General features: G+C 36.7%; 1 pseudogene; it reads right to left on the reverse strand.

The window, feature by feature from the left end:
• Positions 1–7107, reverse strand: part of LOC128288911 (protein Ycf2-like) — a 7394-nt pseudogene extending 287 nt beyond the window's left edge.
• Positions 7108–7500: the final 393 nt, after the last annotated feature.

Here is a 7500-nt window from a genome sequence, read left to right on the forward strand (position 1 = left end):
TGGAGCGAATAGCAACAACCATTTCATCCGACATGCGTATTTTTGATTTTCCAATGGTTTACATCTTTCATTAATGGAAATTTTTTGATGTAGTGAGTAATAGCTCTGGTTGTTCGCTGTTCAAGAATTCTTGTTTAGGCAGTTCATACCATCCATACATAGTGTTTTGATCTAATTTCAATTTCTTCCATTTCAGCAGTAGCATATTGTTTCATGGAGCTAAGGTCCAAAATATGGAAGAAACAGGTGTTTCCACAACTCTACCACCCAGTCAATTCCGTTCCACTTAATCCCTATTTCATACATATCTTGGCTAAGTAATAGGCCTTTCTCCTCTTACATGAATCCAATTTTCATTTCATCCGGAAAAGCCATCTTTTTCTCAACAATGTCTTTGTCATTTGATCCAATAGTCTTCCGTTAGATAGGAACAGATTTGATAAATACTGATAACTCTCGGATGGAGTATTAGAACGGAAAATCCATTAGATAATGAACTATTGGTTCTAAGCCATCTCTGGCGATGAATCAATAATTCGAAGTCTTTTCTTGCGTATTCTTGATAAACCAGCGTTTATATATAGATGTAGGAGGATCTGTTTGGGAAGTAGAAGCCCTTTGACATCTCTTCATCTGCAAAAGAATTCTCGGTGTGAAAACACAGAGACAAAGGGCTGATCTTTGAATAGGAAAAGAGTGGATCCGCAGGATCCCAAATGGAGTGGCTTATTCGAAAAAGCCTTGTTCTTTGGAAGATCTATCTCGTGCCTGGTACTGCATGGTTCCACTCTGCAAGAACGCCGAATCATTCTCTTGAAGCTCATCCTTTTCATCATAAATGATCCGCTTGCCCGAAATGGCCCGGCCCAATAGGAAATCCCAATTCATTTGGCCTTTCGATACAATCAAATAGAAAGCCCCAAGGGCGCCATATCCTAAGAGCCCAAACTGTGATTGAATAAATCCTCCTCTATCTGTTGCGGGTCAGTACTCCTTCTCCTTCCCTTCTTCAAACTCCGATTCGTATTTTCATAGAATTTCTCTGATCAACGATAGAACAAGATCCATTTGCATCATATATAAGGGATTCCCCGGCTCGGACCGAAAAGCAATGTCACTCGATCATTATCAAACTGACCGCAATCTTTTTCTGTCGTGAGGATCCCACCAGAGCGCCTTCTACTTCTAATGGCCATGAACTAGATCAGAATCATTCTCAACGAACCCATAAGAAGTGATCCCATTTTTTCATCGGGTCCGGGTAGAGACCAAAGGTCTTGAGCGACCGATCCGGCAGAACAACTCAAAGATAAAGAAGTATCGTTAATTTCTTCATCGTTCCAAGCTCGAAGTACCATTTGTACAAATAAGAATCCCCTTCGTTACATGATTTCTTCTTCATATAGATAGATATAGGATCTAAGGGCAATTACTTGAAGTACATTTTTACAACAGCCCTTCCTATCTGATAGAAAAGGATCCCATGATCCTGAACCGATCTTACAGGATCGCAAATCCCAAGTTTGTCATGAAGAGATCTAATTGTATTAGTGTCTATAATTGATTTCTTCGTGTAATACTAATCGATAGGGCCTCATTGGTAAGTGCTACAAGATCTCGTGCATTGGAACCCGAGTTATGGATCCGAATCCATTAGTATAGTACATTTTCTTTTCAAGTGAAATCCCCTAGTATATGAAAGAGTGAAAAAGTGCTTTCGTTGTTGTGGAATAAAAAGCCTTCGTATCTTAATACATGTATTTAATTTATTCAGGGCTAATAGAGTGGGATCCACTTTTTGGGAATATGAGTCAGAAGCAATAACAAGAATATTTCTAGTGGAACATCTTTCACAATCCTTGGAGAGATAGTTCACTAATAGACCGAGGATAAGTAATTCGCCTCATTCACATCCAGATCATGAATGTTTGGAATCCATATTATGCAAGGAGACATTGCTTTTGCTAGTTCGAATTGAAGGGTGATATAAAATCGGTCTATTTCCGACATCATATCCATAGTTAACGCATTCATCATAGTTAGAAAGCTCAGCTCCGTATCAAGGTCACGATCAATAGCGTCACTATCATCAATAGCGTCACTAGCATCAATATCGTCACTAGCATCAATATCGTCACTATCATCAATATCGATATCATCAATAAGAAAACCTTTAAGCATTATCCAGGAACATGTTCAGAAATACTGTAATGAAAGGAACATAGGAGTTTGTCGCTAGGTATTTGAACAAAATAGGATCGTCCGGTTCTATAGAACCTATCACTAAAATACCCCTAGAGGGAGATAGGGCTAAGCGGAGCGAAAAGGGTTTTCACGAGACGGGGAAAATGAAAACTATTAGCCCACACGAAGTTTGTGAATAAGTGATTGTCTGATAATGAGCAAAGGAATATCCGCCTTTCTGCTAAACAGGATGTATTGAACTCATAATTCATTAGATACTTTTTATGAATGTCAACTAAGTATCGTAAGTAAATTGGATTCGATTTGTTCAATCATTTGATAACCAGAGTCATTCTTTGATAAATGATCACTATGGTCAGACTCAATGAATTTGATCAATCCTTTTTCTGTCGTTAAGGTGGAGAACTGAACCAAGAATTCTCTTTCTTTATCATCAATCGAATCACTGTTCGCGACCCAAGATTCTATTTTCTCATCAATCCAATCACCGCTCACGTTTTCTTTTCTTATCAATGAATAGATCTCTTTACTTGTATGACTTAGATGTCTCGTATTTCTCGAAAAATGATTCGATTGATGGGATTTGGTATGATACTTATGAGATCGATGATATCGATGAGATTGATATTCAAATATTTCTTCTTAGAACGTGATTTGATTACCTAAGCGGGACCACCACCCCATAGCATGTTGCCGCCAAAGCAGAACCCCATATTTCTTCTAGAGAATCTCTAATTGTTCCAGAGCAACTAGAAAGAGATTCTTTAACCAGAAGAATTCAGTTCAGATGTAGGATACCTATCCAAGAAGTTTCACCAACTCAATCATATGATGGAATCATCAAAGATTTGACCTTTTCGAACTCTGTCTGTAACTCACTATAGGCTCAGAAACAAAAGAAGATGTGTACGAACGAGATATCCAGCAACAAGAAGAAGGAAAAGGAGTTGAATAGAGGAACTCCTGAACATTTGGCGATCTCAGATGTGTCGATATCAATGGTGACTCATTATTTCGATGAATCATTTCTTCGGACAGAAGAAAATTATGTAACACTTACTCAAAATCTCACTTATCAGATTCCATTGTGGAAGACACAATTTTTTCTGAAGAATTCGCCATGATATATCTGATCCATGCATAATATCATGAAAAATGGATACAAATTTTTGACTGCTACTTAGTATCGGCAATAGGTCTGAAAAAGTATCTAAAAATATCAAATTTAGATATTTGTACCCTGTCGAAGTAAGGAACCATGGCATATATGTTTGGAATAGATTCCGTTTTGAGAGAGTTGAAAAAGCACTATCTCGTTGAAAGGTTCTATACATCCACCTTTCTCAACGCATTTCTTTAGACAAAGACTCCGTTTTTCGCTTTTCGGATGGTAAATATTTCTCAGAACATGGAGTGAATCAAACCCATGTTTTGAATTGAAATTGAGATACTGATGCAAGTTCTTCTCTTCTGAATCAGATGGATTCATATCTGAAAGAGGTTGACAATAAGTTCTTTCAAAATTGACTATTTGTCCCTCTGTTAGAGGTGTTCAGAAATGTCTGCAATCGAGTAAATAGCTCTACGAACTAATGGATCGGATCAATTGCAAACTGGAAAGATTTGTACAAGTTATACCTTTCGTCACCACTTTGTGGAAAATCATTAGATATGAATATGTTAGATACCTGCGACTCGATTGGTGAAGGTGAAATAGTATCTCTCCCCAAAAAGCATGTTTTTTACCGCACAAAGAAAATATTTTGTTGCGAATGAACAAGATATTGAGAATTGTCCATACGTAAAATCATAATTATTGATGCAGGCCTTTTCCACATAAAAGGGAATCTTTTGTTACAATAGAAGCAGAAGTGATGTGGATTATTCAAGAATCGAAGTCGATTTGCTTTATAAAAGAAGATATCAATGAACTTCTATGAAATGGTTTCACAGGATTCAGCCAATTGTCTTGATCGTGGGATATCATTGAAATAGGAATCCATGTTATCAAAAGATTTCCTGCGATTATTTCTAGTATGGAATGAGTCAATCATCCACTTTGGTATCTTATTGACCAAAATGGTGATATTGTTCCTCCATTGATCAAGAATTTCGGTTTTGAAAGTATTATGATCATCCAATAAGAAAGGTTTCAATTTTTTCAAATGAACGATTTGAAGACCTATTGATTCTAACAACTGATTGCAAAGTTGATCATTCGGACCTTTCAATTCATAGATGTGGATCTCAGACCTATGAATGGGGATATTCCCGAAACTCACAAAGAAAAAGGAAGTAAGTTAGACAAAAGAAGCAACTTGGACAAAAAGAAGTAACTTGGACAAAAAAGAAACGAAGTGACTTAGACAAATCTTTTTGTCATAACCTCGAGACCAATCAATCGAATATTGATTAATACGTAATCGATCGAACACTACTTGAAAACGGCTCTTCTGCTCAAAAGCGAAATGTTCCAAATGCTCCTGGAATTCTTGCTCCCATTGGACCATTTGTATCTATATGCATTAGGATCCCGATTCATGGATCTCTCGGTCCGAGAAATCAAAATAAGAGGATCGAACCATTTCTTCTGACTCTTTTTCAAATTCGATAAATGTTGGTTGATCGTATATTTCATTATAGTTCTATGATTCAGAGTATCATTTCCTATTTGATCCCTTTGAATTCCATATTCGAAGTTGCGATCGGATCGATTCTTTTTAATGAATCGATTCAATACATTTCTTATGTACCCATAGGTGCTATATTGGATTTGAATCAGATTTCGGATCAATCTATCTTGATTGACTGCCTCCATTATGTTGTTGCTAGCAAATACCACTATTTTTGGTTTTGGATCTTCCAAATCATTCCAGGAGATCCGGACCCATTTTTCTGATCCTTCGATAAAAGATTCATTTTCTTCATAAAAATAGGAGGTAGAGCCGATAAAGATTTCTTTTCGATTCATCCTGGAGTTGAATACCTCATTCAAGAATTGTTTTTGATCAATCCGTAGGAATCAATAGAAAAAACAAATCCTTATAATACACAGATCCGGCTCAGTTATTGATAGAGTGAATAGATCTGCCATTTCTTGAAATCTCTCTTCTGATTCAAAATCGTGGTGTAACGTGTATCCCTCCTGTTCTGGTCATGGAATAGATGAAATAAATCAAAAATGGATTTTGTTCAAGAATGAAATCTTATTGGAACTGCCCAGTTCATCCTTCGGAACCATATCCATCCGGATCTGATGAAATAGGATGAATTGAGACGGTATTTTGTAAATACGTAATTATCTTGAATATATTAACTATTTCTTTATTTTCCGATCGCCTGGAAGGACAAAAGAAACATCTTGTTCTTTCTTCAACAATTTCTGATCTCTAGTGGACCTCTCGGTAGGGTTCGAACCCGAGATGAAGTTCTGACCATCTATCGGAGAAAAAGAACGAATGGATCTTGTAGGATTCCCAAGAAATTCTTCGATTTCTTCCGGAAGCAGATGATTATTCATCCGCTTCTCACGTTCCGTGAATAGCCGGGACATTGAGGAATATCAGAGAAGGCACTTAGGAATCGGTCTGATTCTATCTCCGTTCGTTCCGTTTGAAGAAAGGAAGGATCCCAAAGAATCGATCTTTCTTTGGTTGTTGAATCTCTCTTTGATTGATCAATGTGTGATATTCCGAATCCTCATTACTAATGGAATCAAACATGATCTCTGGATTGATCAAAAGATCCTTTCAATTGGCGATAATTTATTCATTGAACGAAACTAGGTCTTGTGGAATCATATTGAATATTTGACGATACATTTCGTATCTTGTTAAAAAATCGACTATTGTTTATCAACCATAAATTGTCTAACCAAATCCAATTCTCTCTCAATATGTTCCTCAAAAAATCCAATTTATGTGGATTCTTTTCTCAACTAATGAAGAGATCTTGATAGAATTGTCACATATGAAATTGAATATAATTTTGAAATAGCTCACTTGCCTTTCAAGAAGAGATAGGAAACATGCTCAATATCATTTGATTGAATAGTTGACCCAGCTCCTTGTTGTTTGAAAAACCCTCCACTTCAATTGGTATTTTTCTGAAAAGCAAACATGAGATAACAAATCCAGTCTTTCACTAAGATTTCGAATAGCTGTCCCGAGTTCAAGTTGATTATGTTTCGCCTCTTACTCGGGAAAGACGATCAAACAATTCCCAATCATGGTCCTTGCAGATCGAATCATCCATATAATATACAAAAACTCCAGATATTTGATATCTTTCTCTTTGAATGAGATCTCAATTCCAGCGACGAGTTTCATTAGATATCTTACAACTAGAATCCCTCTTTTTCCGATCCGGTTCCTCCACCACCGCGAACCGGTTAGATTCAGGCATGATACACTTTTTAGTTATTGGGAGAACCAAGTACTCTCTTTCGGATCCGAAACAGCTCTCAGAGATCTTTTTCCTTTTGGAAGATACAGGGCAGAAACAATCAACCTATTGATATTGGAAGACCAAAAGATTCTTCAATGTATCATTTCTGGGTCAATGGAATTCATAGGTATAGGAAGAAGCCCTGTCAAATAGAGATTTTTCTTTCGACCATATTTCGATTGTTAATACGATATATAAGGACCGCTACTACAAATAGTACTACACCCTTGATCGTGAAATATCGATTGCTTGTTGAACCCTATGAATTGCGTGAAAGTAGGATACTCCAAATTCGGGGTCCAAGAGTTTTATAAAACGTTCTTGGTGGAAAAAATGTGAATGAAAGATCCCACTGAATTGAATTGGGTCCATGAATCTAAGAAATAGTGAGAATTCTTGATCTCTCTCAATATCTCTCAATTCGAAAATCCAGGATTTGAATTGATGTCCTTTCATTGATTCCTCCTAAATTGCATTGATTTATCCTAAAGATTTCATTTCAATTGGAATTTGGTTATTCACCATACGAGGATCCCCGCTAAGCATCCATGGCTTTGAATGGTTAAAGCGCCCAACTCATAATTGGCGAATTCGTGAGGTTCAATTCCTACTGGATGCACGCCAATGGGACCCTCTCAATAAGTCTATTGGAATTGGCTCTGTATCAATGGAATCTCATCATCTATACATAACAATTGGTGTGGTATATTCATATCATAACATATAAACAGTAGAACTAGCATTCTTATTGAGACTCGAACTCATAGGGAAGAAAATAGATTTATGGATGGAATCAAATAGTAATTCTGAGACAAAAGTATTGGTTATTGGTGAAAATCAATATACTTC

This window comes from Gossypium arboreum, unplaced genomic scaffold (assembly GCF_025698485.1).
Source record: "Gossypium arboreum isolate Shixiya-1 unplaced genomic scaffold, ASM2569848v2 Contig00322, whole genome shotgun sequence".
In the NCBI taxonomy this organism is placed as follows: Eukaryota; Viridiplantae; Streptophyta; class Magnoliopsida; order Malvales; family Malvaceae; genus Gossypium; species Gossypium arboreum.